Raw genomic sequence first — 22,806 nt, 5'->3', positions numbered from 1 at the left:
TGGGATATAAATATGATAACAATAGAATTCAGTTTGACACTGAAAAAGTTTGACACTGGTTTTTCAATGTAATTCAAAATAATAGTATTGATATATGCAGTAAGTGTAACAAGAGGCTTTTAAAAATAGGAATGGTTTTGTAATTTCAAATGGTTGATCGTGATGATGTCATAATGCTATTGTTGCTGATCTACTGGCCTCCACATGTATCAGCACACCTGTTGACTGCAGTGGAAAAAATCCTAATGTTTTGAGTCGTACGTAGAGGTTTAAGAGGAGAGGAGGACAATAGATCTGGTAACATGGAGGTGCCATGAGGTGCCGCAAGCATACAGAAGTGACATCTGTGTCGTTCCTCCTGATCAGCCACTCGCATAGGCATTAAAGAAACATGAGTTCAAAATCCCAGAAAGAACATCTGTATACGTATTCATTCAGGCGCAGCCTCACTGATAACCCGTGATCTTGTCTTTGACCCATCTGTCTGTGAGTCCGCCAAGCAAATCGGGTCTCTGTAATAGGCAGGCAAAGATTTGGGTCGCTTGATGCGCCCCTCTGGCCCAGGAACAGGGCTGTTAAATCAACCTCAGGTGGCTGATAAAAGGATCGGAATTGAATCTCAGCGCTCCCTGCTGCTGGCGCTGCCGCTGACTGATCTGGCTGGGTACACGCTCGCTCGCTGGCATCCCCAGGACAGTGTCTACAAGATGGATGAGGAGGGAGGAAGCCCTCTCTGCCTGCATCCTTCTACACCCAACTGTCCTGAACCCCCTCATGACTCTTCTCAGGGGAGCAGCTATTTTGAGATGAGAGTCACAAATAAGCAGCTGCCATTGTCACCTATTGATAGAGAAACTCCAGTGGCACACCTAGGTGTCCCTTTTATGAAGCCAGCGGAGAGAAGACGCTAATGAGGTGCGCATCGAAATCACTGCAGTTATAATTAGAGTGAGTCTCCCAGTTGTGGAGTCCTGGTCCTGGACGGAGGCTTGTTCTCCAGCAGAAACCCAGAGAAATGCTGCTACGCATGTAGGTCATGTTCCCATCTGTGCCTTAATCAGCCGCTATATATAATCAGCTCCTTTCTACGGAGAGACTTTCAGCTGGCCCCCCTCTGTTTTCGGGCCCAACATCTCCATTAAGTGGACCGGCCCGGGGGCCGTGGACGGGAGGGAGAGGTCAACTGTGCAGGATCACCAGCAGAAGTCAATGAAAAGAAGGAAGTTTGGAAGGAAGGAATAACTTGAATGACTTTGCTTCAGCGAGGAACCGGAGCGGGCCCCTGGGGCCACATGAATAAATAGATTTCCAACAATCCAACAACCTCAGACACACAGAAATAAAGACAAAAAGCAAATAAACAAACAAAATGGTTTTCTCAGTTGTTGTATGCAGTAAATTTTGGTCATTATTGCATTATTGCTTTTATGCTTCTAACATTCAAACCTTATTCAGCTTATACTATTGTTGAAATATTGCTTTAATAACATCAGATAGGATTCAAAATAAACGGTCTTCTTAATAAATTTCAATTACCACCATGATTCAACTCTTGCAAATTAAATGTGAAAGCAAAATAAATAATTATCGACCGACTGGAAACGACTTTCTCTTTCCCAGTTTAGCTCTTTATCATTATCACTTATCTGTTATGATTTGATGAGATGAATCAGTCCTGCGGCACTTCTAACTCTAAGGCTCCTAAAGGTGTTAGTAGTGAGCCAAGTCATATTAGCTCCTGCGGCATAATGGTAATGGTGAGATTAATATGATTTCATTTCCTTGTCCATCCACCAATGGAGTCCATTTAAGACAAGAAGCAACATAAGCAACATACATTTCTTTTTGCAAAACACATCTAACTCTCTGAACTTTGCTATGTGAGGCAAACCCGAGGCAAAACAATATTAACACGTTCTTTTTCATTTCAAAGGGAACTTGTTTTGAAGATCTAAGGGTGCAGAAAATTAAAAAGTCATGTGCTAGTTAACTCGCCATCCAGTGATGTGTGCGGTGTGGACTCTTGACTCTTTTCCAGACTATGTTAGATTTGTGGTTGTATTCAGGTGTTGCCAGCTTTGTGTCGGCAGTGAAAGAGATTCTTATTCTCAATAACAACATTGTGATTTTTTTTTATTCGGGAGAGCATAGTCAAGGCAGGAAACCCTGATGTTGTTGATGAAACCACGGTTCACTCTCTTGGTTGATCATGTATTCTAAGATGCTCATGTGATGATCGGGACAGATTCATTGGCCATTTCACAGCGAGATTGCGAGCGCTGTCCTTGTGTTTGTGTCCTGGACGTCTCCCCGGCACATCATTCATAGGTGCTTTGACGGGATATGGGGCTCATTTATTGTCCTGCTGAACCCCTGCAGTCAAAACATTTTCAGCCTGTAGCAAATTAGGAGTATTCTGTCCTTCATCGGGCAGACAGGCTACTGCAACTCATGCCTGATCTCTTAAGTAGAAGTTGTTCTAATGATGAGGGGGAATTTAATATTGCTCCAACCACGCTTCATTTAACACCTAAACACCGAGGAAAGTGGAGTCAGGAACACTTCACATCACCCCTTCATTATTGCCTAGGTAAATGAGCAAGCTGTACCAAAGCAGAATTGTAGCGAGACTAGTGTTTTTATTAGAAATTGATTGAAGTTTGGTTTTCTTCCTGCGTCTGGGGCTATAAGAAGAGTTTTCCTTTGAGAGTAAACAGGGTTGAAACATGTCGTTCCTGCATGCGCCTTGATGCAACGACTCCTGCAGGAAAGTGTTTTACTAATAAGTAAAACCCTTGTCCCGTGCCAAGTGGCCTCAGAGTCCTGGCAGGGATTCAGACTTGTGTGTGCGCGCTGCTCAATTTGGCCCAGTGTGATCCAGATTTTGGAACCGCCGATAAGTTATGTGCGCGTCCAATTCAGGCAAATCTGGGCTGTAAAACCGGAACAAAGTGACATTCTCGCTTAATAATTAGCATTGGCAGGCTGGTTCCGCCTCGCCGAACTCTTCGCTTTACTGGCAGCAGAAAACATGGCGTCGTTGCATCAGGCTTCTGTGAGCGCTTGTAAACAACATTTCATCCATGAGGAGAGGAATCATGTAGCCAGTGCCGTGTGGAGAGCACGGAGAGTCCAAACACTTGTTCATGAGGTAGAGCTGGCCTATTAAAATGACTTGCATCTATAGAAGTCACTTGAGGTCGTTTTCAATTCCCACTTTATTGCAGTGAAACCGAAACGCCGTGTAATTAAAGCTGCTCTGCCGTCGAGCTTTTAAAACCAGGAGCTTCTATGATGGTCTTCAATTTCTGTTCCAGGGATTATACGGCTCAAACAGCGTATAAAAAGCTGGCTTTACAGGTACTACAGGTTTGATTTCTACAGGTATGAAATACATAAATTAAATGTCGCCGTTATGGCCCAAAAAGAAAAGGCAGCGTTTCCATGTCAGTGCTGGAGCAGTCGGAACCTCGAATCTCGAAAATTATGATGAAACATTTCAGTTTACTCATGATTTTGTTTGGCCACAGTTTCAATTTTTTAATATTTTGGCCTCTGTCCTGATGTGAGTGTGTTGGATTAAATATCAGTCATCTGACGAATTAAGATAATAAATATTGAGCAATTATGAAAGCAGCAGAAGGTGGAGGTTTGAGGAGAGCTTCCTACAGGGGGTTTTCATGGCACGTCATCACCGCATCATCCATCCCGCAAGCCTGCATGTTAGGAGGAGATACTTGTTGTTAACGTCCCCATAGACTGTGAACAAAGTGCGAAAAAAAACCCCAGAAAGGCTCGTCGAAACGCGTTGGGAGTGCCAGGACATACAGAGAGGGATTTAGTGAACACGAGAATTCGAGACACTTGGAAAAGTTGAGCTTTATTGGAGGTGCAGACCCACACGAGTTGGGTCCGTCGTCGTGAGTGAGCGATGACCCGGACGTATCCTGATATCGTCAACTACCTGTTCTTTTCGCCGATTCCATACTCCGCAGAGGACCTGAAATGTTACCGAAGTTTGGAGGCGTACAACCAGATGGTGTGCAGATGGCTCAGGGAACTGTTATACCAAGTCATCGACGACATTTGCACCTTATATGTATATGAATGTGGTGTATTTAGATATTTTGATGCTTCATTTTGAGTTTTTGTGCTACTTTAGTTTGTGCTTAAATGTTGTGTGTGTGTGTGTGAGATAGCTTTTTAAGGGAATGTTCTGAAAACTATTGGGCTGGCATGAATAAGTATGTTCTGTGTATTCCTTTACTCTTCCATGGCAATATGAGGCAAATTAATAGTCATTTAAGGTATACGTTTTCTTTTTTTTAATGAGCAAAACATTAGGATGTTATCCTCAGTTCGGCTTCGCTAACCACACGCGCCTCCTTTCTTCAACAACTTCTGGCATCATTCTCCTTGATGTGTAATAACTTTTGGAAGTTGATAAAATTCCAAATGTGGAAAGATTCGTACAGCCGAAAACACGACAGTAATTCACCATATTTTCCAGGAAATGCTGCACAATCACCTTCAGTATCGTTCTGTGCGCCGTGTGTCACTGCCCTATTTGCTTCCTCATCCCGTTTTGCTTCCAGGGCTCAGGCTTATGACGTCATTTCCTGTCCGCATGCGCACATTGGTGTTTCAAGACGTAATTTCCTGTCCACATGCGCACATGGGTGTAGCTGCTGGACACATAAATTAGAATAAAATTAGCAACGTCATTACGCCACGCCTCACTACACACTCGTATTTCATCAAGAGAAGCAGAATTTGAATTACTAAAGTACTACACCGATGTATTAACTGTATTTTAACCTTATTATATATATATATATACATATATCACTACACTTGACTTGTATTCAACAATTCGGATATTTTAACAAGATTTCAGATAAAATAATTGGATCTTTTTGTGCAATTTGCATGCAGTTTTCCATCTTGCCTCCGAGGTGGTTAATTTGGTTTATTGCAACCAAATAAACAACAAGACAAATGTCTTTTTCATTGAATCACAACGTTTATGAGGATTACATTTTATTAACAAAACATGAAAACACACCAACATTATTTATAAATGACTAAACATATTTTATATACAAAACATGAAAACACACCATTATTAACAAATGCCCGAACAGTTCACCCGACAAAAGAGAGCTTCATCTACTCACTATTATCTACAACACACTCAACATTCACTCTCAGGTCTCTCTGATCACGACATTCATTCATAAACGTTTTCATGTCGTCCATGTCGTCAAAAACGAACATGAAAGGATCCCTGGCAGCAGTGCCATCTCCATTGTCCTCCTGCTCCTGCTCTGTCATACCATGGAATGCGGGCACCCTCCACTTACTCTTGAAGACACCTGGGTTTTCATCTATCCACTGGACAGCCAGCTAGAGATCCTGCACGGTTCTCGACTGATCCTGCAGCAAAGTAAAATCACCCCAAAACACAAGATACTATTGCTAGTACTGGTGTTATTCAAGGGAATACCAAAAGTGGATTGTTCCAGGCAGCCGAAGAAGAGACTCAAGTCCACCATGGAGCAGTTCTTTAGCCTCCTGGGTCCAGAAGGCAAATCGCTGACCATGCCTTTAGAATAATCAAATTAATTCATTATTTGATCAGTAAAATTCAAATGACTGATTGAAATGTTATCTTACCCTTCAATGGAGAACCTCTCCATTAGCTGCACACACCACCACTTGCGGACAGACACCATGTCACTCTGAAAGACACATTAAAATTTGATTCAAACCAAGAAGGTAATGTTTTGCTTACTGACACATGATTTAAACTCACCTCAGAAAAGTGAAATGGACGGTCGGTGCAAATGCAGACCAAGACCAACGACGACATTGTTTAATATCCACCTAAAGATTGCTCCATATGACTCATCTCCAAAACCATGAGGAAGAAGAGAATCCATTATAACAGTTACACAGGCACATAAACATTGCAGGAGTTGAATGAATTTGATGAATGATTTTTCACTCAACACATAACAAGTAGTGATCTGACTGGTTCTGTTGACGACTCCATGCTGGAAACATAATGACATCCTTTGATCTCATGTTGTCCTGGCATTACAAAAACAAAACAATAACATTACATTTTCATGTGGGAAACATTCAATCTTAATAGTGAAATAACTCACCATCAGACCAACTAAGGGGTCTACATGATCCAACTTCCAGGTGGGCATGACAAACATATCCACAATATGAACGTCCTTCCCCTGAGTAAATCACACATCAATATGTATATAGTGTAAATTTTGAATTTGAATTTAAAAAAATTACACATCGCTGAGCAGCTTCTTGAATGAGCCTCAGGCAGGCATTTCCAATCTAAAAGAGAATGGATCAAGACAAAGAAAGCATTCCATGTTTAAGACATTATCACTCTTTTAAGTTTCCTTAAATACAAAGATCATCCTAAATAAACATACAGATGAATCCATGCATCGCGGAAGGCCCAAAGTCCAGAATTCCTCGCGAACAAGACAGAGATTGCCATCTTTGACAATAAGTTCCTTTGCAGGACGACTGGTGTCCAGTACATAGGAGAACTAGAATGCAAGATCACACCATGCCATGAGTGAATATATTAGGATTTAGCTGATGAAATCTTTTTGCCATGGAAAACAGATAGAGATATCACTTGCCAGTTTATCCTCAAGAGGACCCAACTTCTGCTCCCATATCTCTCCACATGAAGCATAAAGATGATCATCCTGCTTGTCAGTCCAATATGGGTGGTCATGCCAAAACGCTATCTTGCTCAGACGACTAAGACCTAATAACAAAGAAAACATGAGTGGTTGACAAGGTTTTTGAGGTGAAAATGAAGAAGAAATTTGAAATAAAATTCATACTCTCCATTCTCCTATATGGCCTGAGGCACTTTATGTGAGCATCCGGTGCCTCCCATCACTTTTTCCCACTGTTGCCACGCCTTTTGAAGAGATGCTGGTGACAGTGAAGGGACCCTCATGCTGACTGGACATGGCCGCTGAACGAAACCGATCTTTGGGGCTTCCTGAGATGAGGACATCATCTCCAACATTGACTGTGCACACTCGAACAGACTTTTTCTTACGCATAGCGTAAGATTCCTTCTGTCTTTCCTGTGCCAGTTCAATGTTTTGAAGGACCTATCATGTGAAAATGGTATTAGTTTCTCATTAACAAGATACTTTGTATCATGAATTGGACACACCTTCTCATTCAGGAGTCTCATTTTATCAACTGTGGTGTCCATGTCTTCCTCTGGATCTCCAACCTCCCATGAATCTCCAATCGGACAAGCATTCATCACTTCAGGAAAGCGAGGAAAAAAAACCCTAAAGACAAGATTGTTCGGACCTGTGAAGTTGTGTTAATGCCATACAAGACTGCTGGAAGGTGGATGTCCCAGTCGTTGCGTGACTCGTTGACATATCGTCTCAGAGCCCACTTGACATTCTGGTTTGTCCTCACATGCTAAACAGTAAAGGAAAAAAAACATCTGAACTTAATGGGCAATACTTATCTAACTCACAACCCATCCATCCATCCTCCACCGCTTATCCATTGTCGGGTCGCGGGGGCACGCTCATCTCCCGGGCAACATCCACCAGCTCCGACACGACCCAAAAGATAGAAATAAAAAATGCAAACAATGAAATAATTAGTTGAACAAGTACCCTTAATCTGAGATAATTGTTTAAAATTCTATATAAGAGAAATGTAACAAACACCTGTCCATTTGTCTGGGGGTGATAGGCACTGGAAACGGCATGTTTTATATTAAAAATCTTGAAGATGCTCGAGTTTAGCTGTGGATTGTAATAAACATTAATGATTATAAACAACAAGAGCAAATACTTTATATAATTACCTCATTCACAAACTCCTTTCCTTGATCAGTGATGATTTTCCTGACCATGCCGTAGGAATACAGCTTGTTGACCACGGCAGAACACACCTGACTTGCACTCTTGCTGCACAGTGGCTCAGCAACAGCCCACTTTGTGTAGAGGTCTGTCATAGTCATGATATATTTCTGGCCTCGAGCAGTCTCAGAGACAGGGTCAATGAGGTCCAAGCCAACCACGTCCCACGCTTCATTAACCTGGCGGAATAACAGCAATTTGTATATTTAGTGGTCATTTTTTTGCATTTCATTGAGCAAAAATGTTGAGTTGGCATCGATGGCAGCACTTCACCTAGTACAAAGAAAAGTAACTTTTACTCAACCTTATTTTAACTGACATAGTTATTGTATTTGAGTACTTACCCAGTCATACACATCCTTCTTTAAAGTTGGCCAGTAATAACCAGCAACAACCTTGTCTCTGGTGGCTCTCAAACCACGATGATTTCCTGTCCGTGGATGATCATGGCATTCGTGGAGGACAGACCTCTTTTCCTCCTCAGTTAACACCACCAAACGAAGATATTGCCGATTAGTTCCAGTGTAGAACATCCTGCCATCTTCCAAAAGAATAATTGTAGTTACATTTAAACAGAAACATAACATGTAACATGCATGCACATACAGACACAAACAACCTGGTGTCTTTGTCCCTACTTTGAGAACATCTTTAATGTTTCTTTTGTTTGCATCTATGCTGTTGACGTGAACATGCATCTATCTAGTTTTTAGATGTGAAGTACAAAGTGTCAATTATTAATAAATATGCCAGTTTTTTTATTAAATACAATTATTAACACGGAATTATTATAAGAATAATATGCCTCAATTTATTTTTGCAATGTATGTTATAGAACATAAAAGGTAATTAGAAAAACGATTACTTCCTAAAATGACTGCCAATGTTGCTATTTCCTGTCAAGTTAGTCGATTTTTCACACCTTTCAATATAAAGCTGCGAGCAGAGCGGCGCATATCTTGTATGTCAATCTTTGACAAGCTGGAGTCAAAGACGCCGGTCAAGAGAAACTCCCTGAAACGCTTGAGGTACTCAAAATTCTTCATCTTTGGCGTACAGATGTGGAGCGCAACCTGCTTCTCTCGATGATTCGATGAAGTACACATGGGTGCAGTGACGTGAGCAAGTTCGGCTAATTTATGTATCTAGCGGCTACAACCATGTGAGGAAATTACGTCTTGAAACACTCATGTGCGCATGCAGACAAGAAATGACGTCATAAAACTGAGCCCTGGAAGCAAAACGGTATGAAGAAGCAAATAGGGCAGTGACACTGTGAAAACCCTCTATATGGTTCTTAAATCCCATCCAGTGAAAGATGTCCCATCACCTGAGTCACGGATCTTACTGTCATCACATCTTTTCTTCTTTTTCTCCCCATTAAATAATAATTGATTTACTGTGTGTGTGTGTTCGTGTTAAAAAATGTACCTGTTTAAATACTGTCTTGTGATTTCTGGGAGCGTCTTTATGTATATTATCAAACCTTACATAGAAGTTGCACCTGAACTATATTTCATGGTGTCTAGTAGGTGCCTCGTCGCGGTTGCTGCCATTCACATCCCCCTGAGCTGGTAGCTCCTCAGAAATGGTCCCAGAGACGGCGGCGTCCAAATCTTATTTTTGCTTTGAACATATTTCCACGGAAGATAAAAGGCAAATTCTTCCTTTGTGATCTGTCATGTAGACTTTACACACTGACCTGACAAACAGGAGGGAAGTCACTTTTCTCAGCGGAAACTAAGGTTGTCAAGGTTGGGACTGAAATGCAGTATACGGATGCAAGATACGAATTTGCAATGGTATTGATCCTACTGTGCGCGTGCCCGCTCAGCAGGCAGCGCAGCAGCAGACTCGTGCGGCACTATAGTCATCATGGCGACTTCTAATAGGTTAGTAAAGCTCCCATTTGCTAGTTCTTTACCGCATGAACATGATGAATCATGCTAGCCTGTCTGGTGCCCCGAAATAATGTTGGCTACTTTAAGCTTGCTGCTGGTTGGTTGTTTTCTGATCAGTCATTGATTCAAACACGTTTTCTTCGGCAGAAAGACAAAACCTACAGTAAGAAGTTACAGGCAACTGTACCACTATTGTTTGATGAACAATCATTTATTTAATTGATCTGTGGTTCTGTTTTACATGTAAATTCAATGCCTTTACAGTATTGATCGATTGATTGAGTATTGATAGTATGTGTAAGCACACTCCACCACACTACCACACTTATCGCGCTAATGCTAGTAGTCTACATCAGACTTACGGCCGGGATAAGTTCCGACCAACTGGTCGGAAGTGAGATTGGACGCAAGTCGAACACCATTCAAAATAGCCAACGCGAGGGTTATAGGTGCTACTGCAGTGGTAGATGGCTCTGTGAGAGTGAGTTGCTGGGATACTGTGCTGCCGTAACTGTCGTACGTCTTGCTGGACTGCCATGTGCTGCTGTGCCAGACATTGAAAAAAAAAACATCTGCTGGCCATGGTCCTAAGTACGGGTGGACACAAGTCCTGCAGGTCGTAAGTCGGATGTAGTTGCATTTGGTGTGAGTCTACCTTCACACAGACTTAAAAACGTCATGTAGAACCAGTGGATCTTCTCGCCAGTGGGCACAATTAGACGAGTCAAGTGTTGAACGAGTATGACTGGTGGAGGAGAAACGTCAGGTTTTATCCTTCACTGCACATTGAAGGACATTCCTGCACTTTCTTTCCCTTCTCTGACTCAAACCGTCAACAGCTGTGTGGTGCGATAAGGGCCGAGCGTCTAAAAATAACACAGGTAGTGAGCATGTCGTGTCATTCACGCTCTCCACTGTGCCCCGCTACTAAGATCTCAGGGAAGAACGCCGAAAACCCAGTCAGATAACAACAGCTCCTCTATTATTACGTCGAAATCCTTCTTTGACTCCTCTCGCTGATTCCGCCTCTTTCTTTTTCTCACCTTGTCTTGTTTGTTCGCTGTTTCCAGTTAATTCCAGATATTTGTGTGTCACATTCCTAACAGCTACAGGTGTGAAGTTGACAGGAATGATTACATATTCATGAACACCAGGAGCTTCTTACTTTCCTAAAACTAGACAACAGAAGGAGTTTCTTGATATTATATGTCGAGAAAAAAAACACAAATCATGGGTTGCGTGAAGGACGTTCAATGAAGTGTTATCCCGCCTGTGTACTGCATGGCGTCATTGCTGCTTTGATCCGACCCATGACTCCGTGTGCCCGTCCAAGTCCATCACCAAAAGTGCATGTGGCTGTCCAACATCATGAATAACATTAGCATGTTTATTTATGTTTTCCATTCCAGTCTCTACAGCAGCGCCACACTCTCTCGGCTCCCTTTTCACTTTCTTGTTAAATATCAATTTATATGCAGACAGTGCAGAATAGAACCCCAAAAACTTTTTTTCCCCATTAGTTATGTAAACCGTCTAATAATTACTTGAGACGCAGAATTGAATCTGAGAATTTTTTTTTTTTTTTTTTTCGCAAAATAATACTCTTTGTGTAGAGGTGGAAGCTCATCTGAGGTTCTGAATCCACCAGCAGAAGTTGAGTGAAGAAGAATGTTCGGTGCCATGAAACTCATCCATTAGTACATTTAGAAGAGCTCATAATGAATGTGTTAGGCTTTATAGAAGATGTGACAAATGTTCATAATCATGCATGGTAAGTTATGACAAGGTTTTATGAAATAAAATTTTAAAATTAGATTAGATTAGATTAGATATAGTTTAATTGTCCCACAATGGGGAATAAAGACTCAAGAGTCCTTGTGCTTAACCATAGCTCTGAACGTTAACCATAGAGTTTGTTAAAGAAATAAAGATAACACTCTTTCAAATTCTGCACTTTAAAATACTTTTAGAATACTTAGGTTTTCATACTTGATTATGAACATACATTACATCTTCTTATAAATACAATATGATGTCTTATGAGAGGTGTTTGGATATTGGTAGCAATCCAACACCATGAAGTATCGATAAGCAGTTGCATGAGGAAATAGCACAGCGGCTGAAAAGCTTTTATCACAGGCTTCTGTTATCAAAAGCATGACAACAAACAACCTGGCTAATCTAATACACCTCTCTGGAGTAAATCGACGACGTGACAATTATGTTGGGACTCGAGGCCGCTGCCACTCGTCTTGTAAGTGGAGGTCAAGCATGTTAGCTGAGGACACGTGCTGTTGGCGAAAGAAAGCAGCCTTACGGGCTTTCTGAACTTCACGGCTGTTTTCGTTTATACTTTGACAAATAGCGTTGCCGTTATCTGTCCTGCGGCAGTTGCCATGGTGAATTTCAACAGATGACTGCCAGAGTTTGGTGTGTCAGTTTACATACTGGATACTGCTTTCCAAACAGAGTCCAGTAATGAGACCTTCCTCTTTAATTTGGTTTCTCAGCTCACTCTCTCAGAGTCTCTGGTCCAGCTTACTTTATTTTTGTATACTGAAAATACTCCAGTGGAAGAACCTAAAAACGGAGTACATTTGACCATCAAGTAGGCTTTGGACAATGAGGCAAAGCTTCTAATCTTGGCGGAAGCGATGTTTAAGACCTGAAGGTGTTTGACCACAATGGCGCCATGACAGGGAAGAGCTAGCTGCTCTTGTCAACTGAGAGATGATTTATCGACTAGAGGCACATCCTGACACCTTGAGCAGTGCGACATGTAAAAGAAGACAGAGGTTGGTGTTAGGTAAGCGACGGGATCAGGCTCCTTCCATTCTACGGCTAATAGCATGTCAATTGCGATTTGAAGCCCCTCAAACAGCCGTGCGTTCCACTCACCTTAGTGACGACGGAGAGCCACCGAAAGGGTTAGAGATAGCAACTGACATTCTATGTAATTCACTGAAGAGAGGTTCAGAATGTCTCCCTGTGCCTTGTACCCCCAAACTCCCTGCCCAAATGCGATGCTCCTCTCTCACTACATTTTTTTTCACAATTAAAACGTGTCAATATACAACACCGAATGCTGCCTTTGTCATCAGTATAGGACCAAAAGTCAACTTTCCCAATGTCAATATCGTCATGATTGCTCAGGGAGTCTGACCCAAGTGCAGAATCGCTACCTGTAGACAGAAAACTTGAACGACGGGAGTAAGAATTAACAATGAGTTTTCATACAATGAACACAAATAATACACGAACAAGAAGGAACAACTGAGGACGTCAACATCAGAAGTGGCGCGAGGACAAACACATAGGGAAGGGGTGAAAACCTGAAAACAGAAAAGAAGGTGAATTGAGTTCCAACCTGAAATAATGGGATAACAGAAACGTGCTCTGAAACAAAACTCACAAGGCCCAAATAACACAAAGCGCTCGGTGGTGGCTCAACACACACACACACAGGGATTAACTATGACTCGGAGAAACAGAAAAGGTGAGCTTAAACAATAACAGATGTGATCAAGGAGGCTAAAAGAAAAAAGGCGAGGAGATCAACTAAGCAGGCGGTAGAAAAGATACAAACGCACATGCGAAAAACAGAGATATAAATAGGCGCGACAGGAGATCGGAGGGAGAGAACGTTACCGTTGGAACACAAAGTGACCATCTGGCAAAGCAGACTGGAACCCAGGTGTAGAAATCCGTGCAGACTGATCAGCAGAATGGGATCCAGCTGCGCTGCCATCAAGCTAGAAGCGAGGGGATGAGAAAAGGAAACAACAAACCGGAACACAAGAAATAATAAAATAAAAGCACACAACAAAAAGATAACAAATATATTACACATTGGGAGTGAGGATGGGTGAACATACGCACGCTCTCAAGATCACACGCTAGTGAGCCTAATGTTCCAGTCATGGATAGCCGACCTGTCGACAGGTCGGTTCTTATTGACGGAAATAGCTGAGACTCCCCGAGAGTCATAAATGATTTCACTCAGTTGTACGCCACCGTCTTCATCAGATGATTTATATTCACAGAAGTGGGAACTCATAAACTCAGTCTGAATGTGATTTGTGTCGATTCATTCAAATCTAATAGTTAAAGATCATCTACGCCTCTGTTATTAGATCTGCCGGAGACAATTTTCTGTCTGGATCGCGCCGCTTCCAAACTCTGGTTTTTACTGTCACCGAACATTAGCCAGGCCTTTTATTGGACTTGGAATACAGCATTAATCTAATGAAACGTCCGTCGGGCTATGTTTTTTTTACGACAGTGATGGTGACGAATCTGTTTGGTTGGTGATAATAGAGTTTAATAAAGACTCGTCTCATGAAGGATGATTTCATTTTGACAAAAGAAAGAAGGATGTTTGTAATGAGCTGACAAAGTGAAGAGCTGCAGAAGAAGTGACAGAGAAAGAGCGTTGATAGAAGTTGGTGTCCGTGGTCACCATCAGATAAACATCTTTTTGCATCCCTTCTTGCTCTCTTCCTTTCAAAAGAGGTCTTTCCTCTCTGGGTTGCAGACCTGTGGCCCTTGCCTGCATGAGCTAAGGTTATTGATAAATGACAGCTGGCTGTCTGAACATGCTTGTATTGAAATTGTCTTTATACTGTTGACAAAAAAATGAAAGTCCTTCCCTATTTAATTGATAAATAAAATATTGTTGTTATAAGGAAACTATTGTTTTATTATCAGGCTACATTTCTCCTTTGGCCACTATATCTGCCTCACCCTGTGTGCTGCATTATGGGTAGGGGTGGGTGCCTAACTATAAAACTGCTGTGTGCGTTTTGTCGTTTTTCTCGCTCAGGTAATTCTCTTGCACATAGTTTCCTGCAGCACTTTATAGCTGGTCCACTGTGATTTACTCTTGAATCAGTTCAGAAACGTGCTTAATAGAGCAGCCAGTCAAAAACACATTTTTGAATTAAAGCTCAATTTCCAAAACTGAATCAAACAAGAACTTGAGGCAAATGTAGGCCAAGGACTTGTTGCTGGAGCCATGTACCTGATGCTAAACACAGTTAGCAGCACTCTGCTAACTTGACTTATTTGATTGTTGCACCTCTGAGGTTGGATCTACACCATCGCTATGATGGAGGGTTGTCCTGGGGTGTACAACTGTGGTGAAATGAGATCCATATTTAATCCATATCCTGCTTCTTCTGCTCCGTCTGAGCTGAGGTCTCTACATGATGTATGCTCTCAATCACTGAAACTATTTAGCCTCAGAATGTTACTGACTGATGGTGTTATTGCACGCTGTTATTGGATATGAACAGCTTTGTGTAGCGCCTCTTCATTCGCATCAGTCGTCAAGCATTGAAATCACTCCTATATCTGCTTTTCCTTTCGGCTTCTCCCTTCAGGTGTCGCCACTGCGGATCATCTTCCTCCATCTCACCCTGTCGTCTGCTTCCTCTTCTCTCAAACCTACAAACTTTTTTGATCCTATCCATCCTAGTCACTCCCAGAGAGAACCTCAGCATCTTCATCTCTGCCACCTCCAGCGATGCCTCCTGTCTTTTCCTTTCTTCCTGTCTTTTCCTTTTCAGTGCCACTGTTTCCAAACCATACAACATTGCTGGCCTCACCACCGTTTTGTACACCTTCCCTTTCATCCTTGCTGACACCCTTTTGTCACACATCACTCCCGACACTTTTCTCCCATGATTCCATCCTGCCTGCACCCGCTTCTTCACCTCTTTTTCACACTCTCCATTGCCCTGGACAGTTGAGCCTAAGTACTTAAAATCCTTCACCGTCTTTATCTCTGCATCCAGTAACTTCACCTGTCCACTTGGGTCCCTCTCATTCACACACGTATTCCGTCTTACTGCGGCTAACCATCATTCTTCTCCACTGTCTTGCGCCATATTTATTAATTTAGGATTTAGTTCCAGCAGGACCCGCCTTCCCCGTCCACTGAAATGTCTTGTGAATGGTGGAGAGGTTCAGCCAATGAGAGCAGTGGACTTCAAGTGGCAGCTCAGTGATTGGCTGATTATGGTGTCAGTCTTGTGTACACATGGAGTTGTGCGCGCAGAGCAGACTGAAGTTGTGCACGAGCGTATAATACTGAGCGAAGGGCAGTGACGTTGAGCGCGCGCGTATGACACTTCGAACAAGGCATCCCAAGGTTGAGCGCGCGTGTATGCGACGTTGAGCGTGCAACGGGATGGTTGTGAGCACAGAAAACACGTTTTGAGTGTACAACAACCAAAACACGTACGCTCAAGTCGGTGGCAGAGGTCTAGCTCCATACACAAAGACACAACTGAGCTCCTTCTGACCTTCTCTGTACTTCTCCATGAACATCCTCTAAGCAAACACTGCATCTGTGGTGCTCTTTTTTGGCATGAAGCCAAACTGTTGCTCACATATGCTAACTTCCGCCCTCAGTCTACTTTCCACTACTCTTTCCCACAACCAAATCTTCTGATGGGCATCCCTGTATTCCTACCTACTCTCTTCTGTTCTCTCAACATACCACTTTTTCTCAGCTAACCTCTTCCTTTGTACACACTCCTGCACTTCTTCGTTCCACTCCTTATCCACTTTTCTTCCAGATGACACACCAAGAACTCTTCTACCTGTCTCTCTGATCACCTCAGCTGTAGTTGTCCAGTCATCTGAAAGTCCTTCTTGGCCACCCAAAGTCTGCTTGAATCCCTCCCTGAAGGCAACACAAGACTCTTCCTCTTTCAGCTTCCACCACTTTGTCTTCTACTCTGCCTTTGCCCTCTTCACCTTCCTCACCTGCACACCACCATCCTATGTTGTCTGGCCACACTCTCACCCACTACTACTTTACAATCTCCTTCAAGTGACATCGTCATCACATCATGTAATCCACCTGTGTGCTCCTACCTCCACTTCTGTAGGTCACCCTATGCTCCTCTTTCTTCTGGAAGAAGGTATTGACCACAGCCATTTCCATCCTTTTTGTCTACAGTCTACAACCATCTGACCTTCAGTGTTCCTCTCCTGGATACCAAACTTTCCCATCACTTCTTCTTCACCTCTGTGTCCTGCACCAACATGTCCATTGAAGTCTGCCCCAATGACCACTCTCTCGCCTCTGGGAATACTCTCCTGCAGTTCATCTAATTCACTCCAGAAGGTCTCCTTCTCCTCAAGGTCACACCCCACATGTGGGGCATAAGCACTAACTACATTGAAGATGACCCCCGTCAATTTCTAACTTGAGGCCGATAACTCTGTCTGATACTTGTTTCACTTCTAAAATATTCCTGGCAAACTCTTCCTTCAAGATGACTCCCACTCCATTCCTCTTCCCATCTACACCATGATAAAACAGATGGCGGTCGTTGTTGACCCGGGCCTCGACCAATCCGGTATGAGGTACATTTGTCTGATCCGCATCTGTAGTTTGGCAAGTTTTTACGTCGGATGCCCTTCCTGACACAATCCTCTACATTTATCTGGGCTTGGGACCAGCGTAAGAAGAAACTGGCTTATATATATATATATATATATATATATATATATATATATATATACACTTTTGGCATGTTTCATTTGTGTGCAAAACTCCAGGTCTCCATTACTTTCAGGTCTCTGCTGCTCAGTGCAGAATGAGGCTCGCTCTTCTACATTTCAACTAAACACAATGTGGCCCTCATTGCCGTGTTGTTTGCTTGTTTTAGACACCACTTTGCTTCCCTAAATTTTCTAAGTGGCCCGTAATGAGCCATGAATGTCATTTGCAATTCTCAGGATAATTGAATAAGATGTTTCCTGGCAAAGAGTAAATTGCAGGGTGTGCACCCTGTGTCTTGCTGCTCTGGGCTCCAGATATCGTATCACTGTCTTCCACTGATCCTCATTTATTTCTTCGTTGTTATTAAGAAGTATTGCTTCAAAGGTTTCTGAACCTGCTGGAGGGTCTTTGCAGCTGGTTATTCACATGTACAAGTGAATGACTTCTTGCCAGACAACAGTGTAAGTGAAACCAAGTGTCTTTTAGATTTCACATATTAACTCACATATACAAGATAGCATAGCTTATTAACTGAGTTATTTCCACTCCACTCCTTTTGTTCAATTGGTCTTCTATTATGTTCAAATTGGATCGTGTGGGCAGCAGCCAGGAAAAAGTGGCTGTTGTTATCTCTCCCCAGAAACCCAGAGGGATGTTTGTTGTGCTTGTTTGTTCCGTTTCCATTTATTTTGTTACTTCCGGTTTTCTTGTGCGTGTATACCGTTTCATGCTTCTCCTCCCGCTTCCCGAGCGACATGGCGATATATATATATATATATATATATATATATATATATATATATATATATATATATATATATATATATATATATATATCTACACCTTGGTGCCAGCTCGTGTTGCCAGATAGTTGCTTTGCGTCCATACGATAAACTCCCTTGAAACGTGCTTGTGCGTCTAAATTCTGCACGTGCTTGACTTTCTTTCAGCTGCCTCCTCAATTTGTTCTCCTCGGTCTGTTTTCTGTTTATCACCTCTTGCTATTTAGCTTGTGTGTGAGTGTTTTGTATAACTCACCTTTTTGGTTTCTCCACGTTATAGTTATCCCTTGTGTGAGTGTGTTTAATTCCACCTCCAAGCGCTTATTTGAGCCTTGTGAGTGATTTCAGAGTGTGTTTTCGTTGCCCCCCTTAGCCAGGCTTGAGTTTTTCATTCGCCTGTTTTATGTTTATGGCTTTTCCCTACCCTGTTTGTCCTCGCTCCACCTTTTGGTGCCGACGTCCTTGGTTTCTTTGTTCCTGTTCGTCTGTGTGCTTCTATTTTTTTGTAAATCTTGATAAACTACTCTCGCTCTCCTGAGTCTTCTGTAAACTTTCAATAAATCAGCGCCTGGGTCTGACTCCTAAGACAGCCATGACAGCATTCTCTGGACAACCATAAAGTCTCCTGAGTCTGCCCTTGTCATTTAGCTTGTCAGTTCACAGTTGCTCGAGGTGAATTCGTTTAGCTGTGTAATTTTCTTAAAGAAATTGGAAAAAATGTTTACATCACAAGTGTTGGTGCAAGTAAACTGGACATTGTGTGCGAAAGTAAGTGTTTTCAGTTGAACACATTGAGGCACCATCAGGGCCATCAAATGAAGTGTCAACATTTCTAACATGCTTATTGATGTGGTAGTGTGAATTGCTTTAAGAACGCACACATGGCTCATATGTCTATTACTCCTACCACTACACAGAAGCACTTCTCTAACTATGCTTGAAGAAGACAAGGCAAAGAAAGAAATCAGAACTTGATCTGGCGCATACCATACTGGGTTTGGACCGCTGTTGTTGAATCCTCCTGAGAGTTGCCTTGCAAAGAAGTGGTCAGGGTGTCTCGCAGTCTTCACTACAACGGCAGCCATTGCATTTGCCGAACTGAAGCCACAAGTATCTGGGAAACAAAGCCTCCTGTTGTCAGTCACAGCCCCTACAGTCGTCACGCTCAAATGTTTTAATTAATCTCATTCTGAAATATCATTCAAAACCTGCTTTAATTTGCTGTTCAGCCATCGAAAGTCAATTTTCCTTTCATCTCTGCGTCTTCCTTCTCACAGGCTTTACTTGCCTTCCTGTCGGGTCCTTGACATTTCTGCTCACAAGGTGACGCTCCACTCAGCTCAGGTGTTTCATAATTAAAAAGAGATGAGGCAAACAGCTCCATGTGAAGCTCTTAATCTCCAGAATGAGTTCACCTCCTGCCAGTAAATAGCAAGATCATACAACATGACCGGCTTTGGGGTTTTGGTTGCGAGAAAAACACAAGTGAATCGTTCGACTCAGTCGCTAATTTTGGGTAGCTCATTCCAACACAGAACCAACTACTGAGGAAAAACTGGCGACTGATGAGCACAACCAGGCGGAGGGAACTTGTTGAAAGCCAGAGTGTGTGTGTCTGGAATCGGTAGCAGGCAATCAAATCTCGGTTGAGATCTCTCCTCCATGGTGTCATTACTGTGCATGATGGTGTAAAGATATTTCATTATGGTTTTCTTCCTGCAGTCGTGCAAGCCCAGTGCGCTCTCACAAAATGTGACGTCAAACCAATATCACTGTGGCGGAGAGAAGTGACACGTTTTTTTGTTTTACTGGTGTCTGGTTCAGATCACCGTCTGCAATGTGCTGAGTTTGATATATAGCGGTACTCAGTTAAAGAATGTCGTGCTCAGGGTGGGGACAAGTCTGTCCATGAGGTGGAGTAGTTCAAGTATATTGCAGCCTTGTTCATAAGTGGGGATGAAGCAGGAGACAGATGGTTATCTTCAGTCATGTGGACAATGATCTGTGGTAGGAGAGAAGGAACTGAGCCAACGGCAAAGCCCCCAGTTTTCATGGATGTCATGGATAGAAGCAGTCGAGCTCAGAACTGCAGAACTTTTTTCAAATGTTATTTAAGTCAGTGATTCTTAACCATAGGGCCAGGGCCCCGCGGTTGGGCTGCCAGCGCCTCCTAGAGGGCCGCTAAAAGTTTTTTGGCTTTACACCTTTGGGCCGTGAGTGCTGCAAGAAGCTCAGTTTGAATACATTAGCCATGTAGTGCGTCACTGAATTGACTTGACAGCTGCAAATCTGTGCTAGTTAACAACTATGGAGAAGTTCTTGAAAAGAAAAAATTATAAAGAAAGTGATGCTGCTCCCCCCCAACAGTAAAAACCGTTCATGAAAGCACCTGTTGAAGCAGTTTTGAAAATTAATTAGAACATTCTTGACAATACTTTTATTTACACTTCACATATATCTTCTTTGGAGTTTAAATAAAATATATTAGTTTTATTCTATGATATTCAGACATGGTTTTATTATATGTACTTTTTTCAGAATTTTATTCCATTTGTATCAAGGGTATTTTTTTTCTTTTTTTTCTAAAGTAAATTTAATGAATATGACATGCGCCTGGTTCTGCAGCAGGTGGGATTTTCGTTGACAAATATCCTTGTGTCATTTCACAAGGTTTTGTTTTTTTAATGTGTAAGTTGATTGAATATGGTTATTGATCACAAATGAAATTAAGAGTAATGAATCAGTTCTATTACTTGAATGGGCCCCGGGTCCATTTGTTCAGGAAAAGGTGGGTCCCAAGATCAAAAAGGTTCAGAACCCCTGATTCAAGTAACCAAAGTGACTGAGTTACATGTTAAGTCTTTGTAGAACTGTCAACTGTTGCACCACAAAATGTGAAGATGTGATGCAACATGTTTTGGCAGACATTTGAAATGTCATATGCTCAAGTTGAAAGCTCTTAACCCCAGCGATAAGTTGTGGCGCAGATTTCATGGTGACAAATGCAGAGAAGGAAAAAGAAGCAGATCGTAACAGCCTTTGGAAAGTCACTTTGAGTCACAAAGCAGAGTCAAAGCTCTCACATCCAAGTTCATATTCATGACCCAAAGGACTGCATCTGTTGCCAGTTGACCTCTGCTCATGTTTTGTTTTTAAAGTCCTAGATATCAACGCCTCATCCAGCTCTCTATCTTTTTCTGCTGCTTTGCGGTACAAAGTTGTTTTCTGTATTTATAGAGTCAATGAGTCACCATGGTGACCAACAGTCTAAATAGTCTCGCCTCTGCTGTCTGCAGTGTGTCCTTGGTACAAAAGGCAGCAACTACTTTTGCATGTTGCTTTGGAGTTGTGACTTCAATATAGCATCACAGTTAGCACGATCTATGGTAAGTGGTCAGTCAAATTGCACAAGTGCTATTAGTACAGCAACAAAGATAAACAGTGTTGACTATGCAATGTGAGTTATTGCTTATCTCTGATTTTGATTTGTCTAGTGGTGTTGTAGTCGTGCAAACACTGTATTTAGAAATCTCATCATAGCGCATGATACCCAGTCTGTAGTTGGAAAAGTTGTGTTGGCCCAAAATACACACTCGGATGATAGCAAATAAGTTACTTTAGCACGACTGAGGAGTCACATTTTTTTCCCAAGTGGAGAGACCTTTGGGCACTTTCTCAGTTCACCTTGACCAGATGGTTGTGACTTAGTCAACCCAAAAATTTGCTTTGTGCAGTAGCAGACATGAGTTAAAACACCAGAGGTTGTTACCTCTAGAGGTTTTGTGGTGGCCATGTTTATCAGAGTGTTAGCAAAATAACTCAAAAACCGATAGACAGGTCGGACAAAAAACAGGTTGTAACTACCATCTGAACCTGTTGTGACTCTAGTTGCTGCATGAATTGTTTGTTTCGTGCGTGGCTCGAGTGCTTTCCAAGGCACTGGACCACCTGCCATCCATTCACGACTGGAAGATCACAGTGTTAGCAGCTAACTGGAGGTCTGCACTCTCTGAGAGCTTTTCTACTTTTTCCTGTCCGTCATGTTCCCCACCACTTACTGTCACTTGCATTTGATAAAAGCTGATTGACACTACTTGAATGAAAAGAATTCCTATTCAGCATGCGCCCTGCCAAAAAATGAGCGTCCACAGCAAGTGTACTGACAGGTAAACAAAAGCCTGATTCAAAGCGTTCCTTGTTGAAACGTGACTGTGCCTGCGTGGATCCAGACAGACATTAAAAATCAAATTATTTTCCTCGGCTCAATTTTTGACAACATCCTACTTCTGTCTTACTCCACGAAGAGAGAAGTGCCAAGAATGTACCGGAGAAAAACATGATATTTTATTTACTCCCCTTGATTCTGAGTGAGGCGGAGCTGTGTACGAGGTTCACATGAAGTCGTGCAAAACGGGTCCTCCAACAAAAACTGAGCAGCGTTCTCTTTAACGGAACGTCAAATATTCTTTTTAAAGAAGCGTGTATCCATCCTCTGAGAGCTGCTCTGTGTTTGGGTTTTTAATATTATATTACCCTCTTACTGCCCCATTTCACGAGCAAAGCGGAGATCTTCAGTTCAACACTTTCATCATTGGGCTGCCACGATATCAGAGTTTCTCTCCTCCATTATCATGGGCAAAAAGAAGTCATGATAAAAA

At 42.3% G+C, this 22,806-nt stretch overlaps 1 protein-coding gene and 1 long non-coding RNA gene across 6 annotated transcripts in view; one reads left to right on the top strand and one right to left on the bottom strand.

The window, feature by feature from the left end:
• Positions 1–22,806, top strand: part of LOC128760251 (potassium voltage-gated channel subfamily D member 3-like) — a 75,632-nt gene that overhangs the window by 6,525 nt on the left and 46,301 nt on the right. The gene's annotated exons all lie outside the window — the stretch shown is intronic.
• On the bottom strand, positions 5,044–9,552 carry LOC128760252 (uncharacterized). Of its 5 annotated transcripts, XR_008414817.1 has the most exons (14): positions 9,381–9,541; positions 8,294–8,490; positions 7,895–8,128; positions 7,755–7,832; positions 7,406–7,634; positions 7,235–7,332; positions 6,891–7,169; positions 6,465–6,811; positions 6,316–6,363; positions 6,171–6,251; positions 5,816–6,093; positions 5,677–5,741; positions 5,507–5,605; positions 5,044–5,436 (listed from the first exon to the last, which is right to left on the bottom strand). It is a non-coding gene; the product is annotated as an uncharacterized LOC128760252 (long non-coding RNA). The 5 variants fall into 5 exon arrangements; XR_008414818.1 differs by having other exon boundaries at positions 7,406–7,832; positions 9,441–9,552; XR_008414819.1 differs by having other exon boundaries at positions 7,406–7,832; positions 9,454–9,547.

Source organism: Synchiropus splendidus, chromosome 6 (genome assembly GCF_027744825.2).
Source record: "Synchiropus splendidus isolate RoL2022-P1 chromosome 6, RoL_Sspl_1.0, whole genome shotgun sequence".
Taxonomy (NCBI): domain Eukaryota; kingdom Metazoa; phylum Chordata; class Actinopteri; order Syngnathiformes; family Callionymidae; genus Synchiropus; species Synchiropus splendidus.
This window is presented reverse-complemented; position numbering and strand designations above follow the sequence as displayed.